Here is a 10,663-nt window from a genome sequence, read left to right on the forward strand (position 1 = left end):
TCAAAGAAGCTGCAGGCGAGGAACATCGACATAAGCACCGCCGTTGACGACGTAGATGTGGCACAGCAGGCCATCGAAAATGACCGCAAGAATGCGAATGCTTATTTCTCGAAAATCTTTGCACATGTACAGGAACTGGCAGAAAAACTGGGTGCGCAAATCACCAGCCGACGAGCCGCTGTCCGACAGCAGGACCGTGGGAGCCTTGCATCAGAAAATGCCGAGTAATATTTCCGGAGAACTGTGTTCCTTCTTTTCATGGACCACGTATTAGCACAGTTACAAGAACGTTTCGAAAAGCACAGGACAATACTCAAGGACTTTTGTGTAATTGTACCCTCCGCAATACCACCGATGCAAGATGATTGAGATAAAGGGGCAAAAAATCTCCTGGCCGTTTTTGCGCAAGACATGGATACGAGGGCTACTTTGGGAGAACTGCGACTATGGTGGACAAAGTGGTCAAAAGAAGCAGCAAGCCAGTGCCCCAGCACAGGAAAAGATGCCCTCCTTCATTGCGACTGCGGGTTCTACCCAAATGTGTACAAACTGCTGCAGATTTTAGTCACCCTCCTAGTGACAACTGCAAGTGCAGAGAGAACATTCCCGAGCATGACATTACTAAAACCTACTTGCACTCAACAATGTCTGAGGAACGCATGGTTGGGCTGGCGCTTCTATACACCCACAGAGACATCGATATCAATGTGGATGAAGTCATTGCCCGCTTCGCTAAACTTCCCCGGCGAGTGAAGTTTGTCCTTTAGATAGTGGAGCCGCAAAAATCAATGCAAGTGAAAAGCTCTGTTCCTTCAGGTCTGTAAACGTGCAATTACGAAAATGTATGACTATGCATACCGGAGAAATTTGTGCCGTTCATTGTAACAGTTAGCACCATGATCAAATTTACCAATCGAATACGAAAATTTAGAGGACATCAATAACCGATTTTGATTGACCTTGCTCATTGAAAGCACAGCCTACGCGGTTTTTCCCAACATACACACTCAGAGAGTGATTATTTCAACTTGCGGCATCGTTGGTGGTTTTCGTTTGTCTTTTCTTTCTTTTTATCTAAATGCTTTTACATTTTCTTTGAGTCAAATGAATAACCTTCTCTAAATATGGGTGCAGAATAATTGTCGCCCTGCAGGCAGTTACTTTCGTATTGATTTCTGCATTGTTCTTCTATTATTCTAACCATATGATGCTGCTGCGACCGCAGCATGGCTCAAGTACATATCGCGACTTCTGCTATCATAGTTTTGTTCTTGTCTTGATCGTCTGTCTTTCTGTGTGTAAAGTTTACTAGCTGCGATTGCACAAGATGTTTATTTGTCTTGTTTGACGCATTTTATGCAGTGACTTTTGCTTAGATACGTATTTATAATGGAGACATACGTGCATTTAAATACCTTGTGGCGAGGTTTTGTGCACACATACAGTGACTTTGTTTCCAGTTACACTTTTTCTCCTTTATCAAGTTGTATCTTTGCATTTCTCTACTCCATTTAATCTTCGCACTTCTAATGTATATTTTGCAGAACTCCTCGTTTATTCGTGTGCTTGCTGTTACGAATAAAATTTCGCTGCAATTACTCGCAATACATGACCGGTGACAGCTGCTGCTGCGCAGTACATTGGAACAAAGGACAGTGCCATTGAGTCTTTTCCCTGGCCGTTGGATATGTACGAAAATCTAAGAGCTCTTGAACTACAAAGATTCATTAAAATGTTTGTCCTCTGCTTGCTAATTTCATGTCCTTATCGTTTTTCACATCAGCGGCATGCACTGCTTTGCTGATTTCGGATTGATATAGTTTTAGACATCATGTGATGCTTTCTTTACTAATTAAATACGCAAAAACATAGAAGCATTGGTCTCAGTTATGTCTGCCAGCCACGATTTTTAAGGCATACGAATGCATTATTTTGTTCAAAGAACACATATTTCACTTGTCTAGACAGTGCGTAGCGTTATCTAAAACACAATGGCATTGCCAGTGGCAATGCAGTTATTATTCTTGCGTTTCATTCCTCCACAAATTCTATGAGGAGGCCGCGCTGCCCCATGAGCCCCCGCCCCCCCCCCCCCCCCGGAGAAAATTTGTGGCTACGCCACTGACGGCTAGATGACACGTACTCCTTTCGACGCAGGTACTCGTGGATATCCCGCGGTCTTTGACCAGGACGGCGTCGTGGGGCATCAGTTGAGAAGCCACGCAAGCCCATTTTTTTGTAGGGGCTGTGCCGAAGAATGTGGCCTGGTTCGCCGCTATGGATACAGAGCGGGAGGCGCTGGTCATGGGTCTTCTGGAGGTCGGCTAATCTTGCGTGATCTTGCAACTGAGTTGGGAGGGCGGGCGATTGGGATCTTTGGGGTGGTGTATACGATTCCTGGCGCTGAGTGGGAGGACGCCTTTGGCTGCGCAAGGCAACGGCGCAAGTCAAGGTCTGGGGTTGTGTGGCCGTCGAAGTCGCGTATATTCATGTGCCTGTTGCACTTCTCGCACCACATCCATGAGGGTCGCTGCTTGAGGCTGTGGGCAAGTTGGCAGCAGTCGTCGTAGTTCCTCGGGGATGGTTTCGCTGATAGCTTCACACAAATTGTCGCTGGTGGTGGTCGTCATGTCCGGACGAATTTCAGGGGCATAAGGAGGGTGGTTGTACTGCCGAGACCAGACCTCGATAGTCTTCTCGATTGTGCAGGGTTCTTGCACGAATTCGTCGACGGTTTTTGGCGGCTGGCGGATGAGGCTGGCAAAGATTTGATTTACGCCGCGCATCAAAAAACTGAACTTTCTTTTCCTCGGTAATCTCGGGGTCGGCGCGGCGAAAGAGGCGCTTCATCGCTGCGACGTAACCGCGGACGGGCTCGTTCGCAACCTGGATCCTGGACTCAAGGAGTCGTTCGGCTCTTTCTTTCCTCGCGATACTACTGAATAACTTCAAAATTTCCTCCTTGAATAGCCCCCATGTCGTTAGGTACCACGTACGTACTGAGCCCTCCAATGAGAAAAATACCTAACCAATTTTCGAGCATCATCCCAATTGTTGAATGATGCCACGCGCTCAAATCTGACGAACCAATTTTTAGGGTCTTCGCCTAGGGATGCATTGGAAGTTGGCGGCACCCGCGGCTGCTGCAGTATGATCGGAGTCGACATTTTTGGCGAGGTTTTGGTGCTCGTAGCAGCGTCTTTTCTTTGTCGGGTGTGGTCCGGCAGGGTCCCGAACTCAGGCTGCTCTCCTTGAAAACGCCGGCTGGCTCGGTGAACTGGTTGCTCGTCCTCCGATGTGAAGAACAGAGGGCTTGCGTCACGACTTGAAGGAGGTGTCCGGTAAATGGACGAATCCCAGCACCTCCACCAGATATCACGTAGTGGTGATTGCAATCCTGAGAGCAGAAATATAGCAAAAATGGCGTCTAAACTACACTTTATTTGGGCTAACTTGCGCCCCCAATGGAATGAAACACTCGGCGGCGGTGTAGCAACAAGCGTTATCGGCGGTCGTCGAACAGAATGCCCGCCGTTCTCGGCCGTGCTGAATTTAAAGCTAACAGCAAACTTTCGATATTCGGTGTTCAAAGTTACCACAACAGTCTGGAACAATGCAGAATCAGCTCTGACTGGATGCGATCAGTCTACATCAATCTGGAGGCGTCTTGCAAACAAAGCGATAAAGCCGCGCGCAGGTGGCTGTGAAGAATGAGCAGCCAAACATTATACAGATTCGCGGCATTATTCGGAGCGGTTCTCCGGAGGTCTACATGTAGTAGAGAGCAAAGGCGCTGCTGGAGCTTCCTCCCTAGCCGCAGGCAAGACAACTGTAGGTGTTCATTATCTTATTTTTGCTTTTGGAAGAACCGCCGCGCGGGAAACAACAGCGAAAGGGCATTGGGTGAGGGGACTTCTAATTAGATCCAACCGAGTGACGGGTGTCATTTTTAATTTTCAATCTTTTTTTTATTGGTTGCATGTAAACCTAAGCTCCTCGTCTCCAAGAACGTTCTGCCTCTATCAAGCAAGATCCATCCCTAGTGCTGCCTCCCTGGTCAGGAAATTCATCGGCCACAAATCACGTCAGCTTCCGGCAAATTAGAGTAGGGTGTCGGAAAAAAAAAACGTTTAATCGTGTGTTGCCACGAAAACTAGGCTACTGCTTTGCATTGGTCGAAATGCTTGCTCAAAAGCAGGAAAGCATCATGAACGCCGCAATGAGACTCTTAGCTTTGTTACCTTAATGTACTCTCCATTACCCAAAGTTTGAGTTTTCATACAAACATGACGTAAACAAACTGAAAAAGCTAAGTCCTTGCGAAAGGTCTCCATAATTCAGCGTATCCATAACAATGTCCACACTGTAACGAGGCACGATTGTATATAATCCCGAACCACAATAACGGCGGAACGCCGTGCTATATCTGACGCATATATAGTATAGCGTTGTGCTAAAATAGGCCATTGGGAAAACAATGCAAATGTATAAAGAAGGTATAATGGTACGGTCGGGCTAACATCATGCGACTTACATACGCGTCTAATGCACAAGCTTTGACTGACTCGGTTGCTTCGCTAATAAGGTCACGTATTCCAGGACCATTTGCGTTAGGAACTATTATTTAGACGCTGAAAAAATATATTCCAGATGCTACATCACACATAGTTTTTCTAGGAAATGTATATTTTTCCGACATAATTTGTATGTAGATGGGCTGATCATGGGTTTAAAATTCGTGGCTGGTGTAGCGCAAATCTATTCATTCATTTTCTTTTTTTCACTCAGAACTAGGGAATGGAACCGATTACAAAGAGACGTTGTGGAACGCAGTTTATAAGCGCGCAGTTGTCCTTTTTTTTTGTCCGGCAGTTGCCCTGTGTTTAGTTTGCGAATTTTTTTGGTGTTAGTTGGCATGTTGGCATGCAGCGATGGCGTAGATGTAGGGCATCCGCCTCGCGTGCATGAGGACCGGGGTTCGAATCTCGGGGCCGCGCAATTCTCTACCGGGTTAGAAAAAAAAACTATGCGTGTCGATGGAATTGCATATCCAGGGCTTAGGAGCGGCCTGATCGCGGTGACCAGCACTGAAAACGCACTCCCTCACCTGAACAGGATTTCGCCACCCTGGTGTAGTACTTGGCCACAACCTTCTATGAACCAAGTAACTCTCCTCAGTTCCGAGCGGCAGCGCAGCAACTGACGAAGGCGACGGTCAGACCCGTAACGCAGCAGAGGGTGCTAAGAATGAGTGGCTCCGGACAGGCCGCCATTGGAATCTGAACCTGGCAACGTTTAACGCTAGAACCTTACCCAGCGAGGCTAGCCTTGCAGTGCTGCTGGAGGAACTAGCGGACATTAAATGGGATGTCATAGGGAGTAGTGAAGTTAGGAGGACAGGTGAGGCGTATACAGTACTAAAGGGCGGGCACATGCTGTGCTGTAGCGGATTAGCGGATAGACGAGAACTAGGTGTGGGATTTTTCATCAGTCAGGATATAGCTGGAAACATAGACGAGTTCTATCATATTAACGAAAGGGTGGCAGCTATCGTAATTAAGCTCAGTAGGAGGTAAAAGCTGGAGGTGGTGCAGATCTACATCCAGCCATGATGGCCAGATCGTTGACAGCTTCTATGAAGACGCGGAATCGGCAATAAAGAAGGTAAAATTCCAGTATGCTGTACTCATGAGCGAAGGTGCGAAAGGAGCAGGCTGGCGGCCAGGCGGAAGGCGCCTACGGGATAGGTTCTAGGAATAGCAGGGGAGAATTATGAGTAGCGTTCGCCGATAGAAATAACTTACGGATGATGAATACCTTACTTGCAAACGAGAGAAGAAGAAGTGGACCTGAAAAAGCCCCAATAGTGAGACTAAAAATGAAATAGACTTCATGCTATGCGCTCCCTTGGCATTGTGCAGGATGTGGAGGTCGCCGGAATGGTGCGGTGTTGGGACCACAGAATGATAAGGTATCGAATTAGGCTAGATTTGAGGAGGGAACCTAAGACACTAGTGAAGCAGAAGCCTATGAATGAGTTAGCATTAAAAGGAGAAGTACAGGAATTCATGATTTCCCTGAAGAACAGATATTCGGCTTTAACTGAGGAAGACGATCTTAATGTTGAAACAATGAACGACAATCGCACTGCTATCGTTACGGAGTGCGCCCTAGAAGTAGGTGGTAGGATGGTTCGGCAGGATACCAGCAAGCTACCTCACGAGATGAAAGATATGATTATGAAACTCTAAAGCATGAGGGCGTCTAGCCCTTGAGACAAAATATACAAAATATAACTAGCAGAGCTATCGAATTTAATAATTAATCGCAAGGTAGCCGACATACGCAAGTTTAATATGGAGACAATTGAATGGAGGTAGCCTAAAAGCAGGGAAGAGGAAACTAGGCATAGATAAATCCCCGGTGTATATGTTAAGAGGCAAAGAGTGAAATATCATTAAGAATACAGATAAGATGTATGGTTACATTAGTCGAAGAATTATACGCAAATCTATAGAGCAGCCAATGTAATCACAACGTTAATGAGAGAGGCAGTAGCGCACTACAATGGTACATCCCGCCTGTATAGAAAGAGGAAGTAAAAAAAGCCTTACATGCAATTCAAAGGGGCAAAATCTGTTGGTGATGCCCAGGTAACAGCAGATCTGTTGAAACGCGGAGGGGAGATTGTGCTAAAAAAACTAGCCACAATATATTCGGAATGCCTTATGCCTTCGAGTGTACCAGAAGCTTGGAAGAACAATAACAGTATCTTAATTCATAAGAAAGGAGACGTCAAGGACTTTAAAAATTTGACTGATCAGCTTTCTGTCCGTTGCCTATAGGGTATTTACTAAAGTAATCGCTAATCGAATCAGGACAACCTTAGACTTCAATCAACCAAATGATCAGGCAGGCTTTTGTAAACGATATTCCACATTAAATTATATTCACATTATCGGTCAGGTAATAGAGAAATGCGCAGAACATAACCACCGCCTATATATAGCCTTTATTAATTACGGGAAAGCAGTTCACTCAGTAGATACCTTGGCAGTCTGCAGGCATTACCGAATCAAGAGGTAGAAGAGCCTTATGCGAAAATACTGGAAGACGTCCATAGCAACTGCACAGCTCCCATAGTTCTCCATAAAGTAAGCAACAAAATTCCAATAAGGAAGGGCGTCAGGCAAGGAGACACAATCACGCCAATGCTTTTCACTGCCTGTTTACAGGAAGTATTCCGAGGCCTGGATTGGGAACAGTTAGGGATAATAGTTGATGTAGAATGCCTAAGTAATCTGCGATTAGCTGATGACATTCTCTTGCTGAGTCACTCAGATGAATTGCCAAGCATGATCAAAGAGTTAGAGAGGCAGAGCAGAACGGTGGGTCTAAAATTTATGATGCAGAAAACCAAGCTAATGATCAACAGTCTCACAAGGTAACAGCAGTTCACAATTGGTAGCGAGGTGCTGGAAGTGGTGAGAGAATACGTCTACTTAGGACAGGTAGTGACCGCTGAACCGGATCATAGAAGAGAAATAACTAGACCAATAAGAATGGCGTGGAGGCGTGGTGCCGTGGTGCGCATATGGCAGGTTCTCTCAGATCATGAATGGCTAGTTTGCCAATATCCCTCAAGAGAAAAGTGTACGAAAGCTGTATCGTACCCGTACTCACCTACGGCGCAGAAACACGGAGGCTAACGAAAAGGGTTCAGCTCAAGTTAAGGACAAAGCAGCTGGCTATGGGAAGAAAAATGTTAGGTGTAACATTAGGAGACCGAAAGCGGGCAGAGTGCGTGAGGGAACAAACGCGGGTTAATGACATCCTAGTCGAAATCAAGACGAAGAGATGGGCTTGGGCAGGGCATGTAATGCGAAGGCAAGATAACCGCTGGTCCTTAGGGGTAACGGAGGGGATTCCAAGTGAATGCAAGCGTAGCAAGGGGGCGGCAGAAAGTTAGGTGGGCGGATGAGGTGAAGAAGTTGACGGGCATACGGTGGGTGCAACTTGCAAAGGACAGAGTTAATTGGAGAGATCTTTGTCCTGCAGTAGTAAAGCTGATGATGATGATCGCTTAGCCATTATTCTTTTAATTCCATGTCCTTCTCTCTTATAGCGTTAGTTACGTTGGTGAGCTGCTCTGGAGAGGATCGGCAACACCGTGCAGTTTTCTTCAGGCGTTTTGCAGAGGCTTCAGATGCTCTGCATAGGGGCGAGAGGTTTCACTCAGGCGGACTTTGAGGGGCGAACCGATGTAAAAGACGCACGTTTCAACTTATGTGCCACTGTGGCCTACCTGTTTTTACAAGAGTACATTAAAAGAAGTATACATTCGTGATAAATAATAAAAAATGATAACAGGCAAATATACAACAATGTAGCCGCTTACTAATACATCAAAATGAATACAACTCGTTTGTGTCGCGCCTTAATGACCATTATTCCTGTCGCGTGTGTCCTGTAAAATTCGTATATTTGCTCATGATTGTCTTTTTATTAATCTGTTATGACACGTTTGAACAATAATTCCTCCAAAGTGACCATAACGAGACTCGTGATTAGTAGCTGTCCACGTAGAAGTCATACAAAAGACATCCGAGCTTTTATGCCAGAATACCGGTTTTTCTTCTTGCATATACATTGGATGGTGTATGTACTGTCGGGTGCAAAAATGGCATGCTACTGTCGAGGTTGCATGGCTCGCTGCGTTTGTGGCGCCTTTCAGCGTTTAGGCAAAGCTGGAGCGCCACGCATCGAAACGAGCGAAATGACATGCTTCTGGATCAAAACTGTCACCTTCGGTCACAGTACAGCACAGATCTAATAATTATACACCTTTAAATGCCATAACTAGATGTCACAAGCTACTCTCATCATTTTAGCTTGTTTCACTCACAGGATCCTCGGTGGATAAATTTTTAGATGCCTACTAAAACTTCAGTTTTATTTTTTTTTTATTTTTTGATGTCCGGCATCCGACCTCACCTCTACATTATGAGGTGGACGTGAGGCTGAGTGAGGTCGCTAGTGGCTTCTGCACAAATTAGGTGAGGGTGGCTGAGGAGACCTCAACCTCATGTGGTGAGGTTGAGGTCGAGTGAGGTAAATAAATTTTGTTTGAAGTTGAGGTGAGGTCGAGGCATTTAAAGTAAGATGCTTCCCTCTGCCCGTTACGGCAGCAAAAGCGGCGGAAATCGACACTGACTCAGATGAGCACCGGCTGGGACTCAGCATAAACATCGGACGCTCTCAAGTTCTCCAAAGCAGGGCGACGATGTCTCAGCGCGTCGCAGTACAGCAAGCGAGCCAAAGCACGCAGACGTCCTTCGGTAAATTAGGCTTCTAGAAGAGCGAAAAAGGTCTCCCAGCCTGCTCTCCGCTTCCTCCCGGACCCCGCTTCCACACCGGTCGTTGTCCTCTTCCAAACTCCACTGCGTGCCCGCAGCCTGACTCCGAGGAAGTAAACTTCCGACTCCCATTAGGCCTCGCAGACCAATGGGAGGTTCACGTAGCGTGACACCTCAGTATACTGCCGCGATACTCGCAGAATCTAGTGAGTAACAAGCGATGTTCAGAGCTTATCCGTGCCTTCCCTGAACGGATGGGGTTTGCGGAAGTCGAAGGTATACCAGCAAATGCTGTGCCCTCCAGACGCAGCGAATCTCCCAAAACTTTAGTGGCCGTTTAAGTGACAAGCTAGTTTTTCGGAACCTGGCCTCTGTCGCCGCGTGCGTCCCTTAAACACTGAGTTTCAAATGTCTTGAACTTAAAACCGTATTTGCGGATCTGAAGTACTGAGGGCACGTTGTTAACTGGGTCAAAGCTTGAATTTCCTCACTTGCAATCATTTCCATCATCAGCGGGAGTACATAGCAGTTGAAGGCGCATCTACGCTATACTAAGTAGTAAGAACGCGCCGAGGACCGATCCGTCTTAATAAAGCGATATTTTTCTCCCCTCGGTTGTTTACTGACTACACAGCAGTGGTATGGGAGAGACCACCTCCTATCTATACGGTCTCTTTCTCTCCTGTCTCCCTCTCTCCGGACGTCGCCCAAGCACACATTGGCGTGCCCAGTGATGGTCACTTCTTTGTCGATGACGAGAAACACCCTAAAGTCGCAAGGGCGCTTTACAACCGATGCTGTTCCAAATGAATTCTCCCTTGGGGCACAACCAGAGCGCAAGGATTTAAGGTACGACACCTCAACTCCGAAGACTTTCTTTGACTGGTCAACGGCTGGTCACCGTGGCCCAGGCCATGACTACTCTCGCAAGTGTTGCGAGGCGCTCGCTCGTAACGCATCGATTCTTTTCTACCATCTGTTGTTATCGTGTGCTGGTAAATATCTGCTTGTGCCCGCAATACCTGAGAAGTGAAACCGGGAGCTCAAGAACCACTGGCGCAGCACAGCCGCCGGCGAAGCAAATGAATGTGATCAGAGTTGAGCAGGCGGCCATCGTGGGTCGTTGTGGCATTCATTCAGTCGTTGTGAAAAGTCTGGTCTATTGACTGGAATATAGCATGAGAGTATTTCAGAATTAGGCGCATCTTAGCTAGGCTATCAGTGTCGGCATGCAGCAGCGTGCTTACGGCATCGCGACCGTCAAGCAATGGCAGACGCATTTGAGCAACCGTGCGTTGTCATTGCAA

This window comes from Amblyomma americanum, chromosome 1, assembly GCF_052857255.1.
Source record: "Amblyomma americanum isolate KBUSLIRL-KWMA chromosome 1, ASM5285725v1, whole genome shotgun sequence".
Lineage (NCBI taxonomy): Eukaryota > Metazoa > Arthropoda > Arachnida > Ixodida > Ixodidae > Amblyomma > Amblyomma americanum.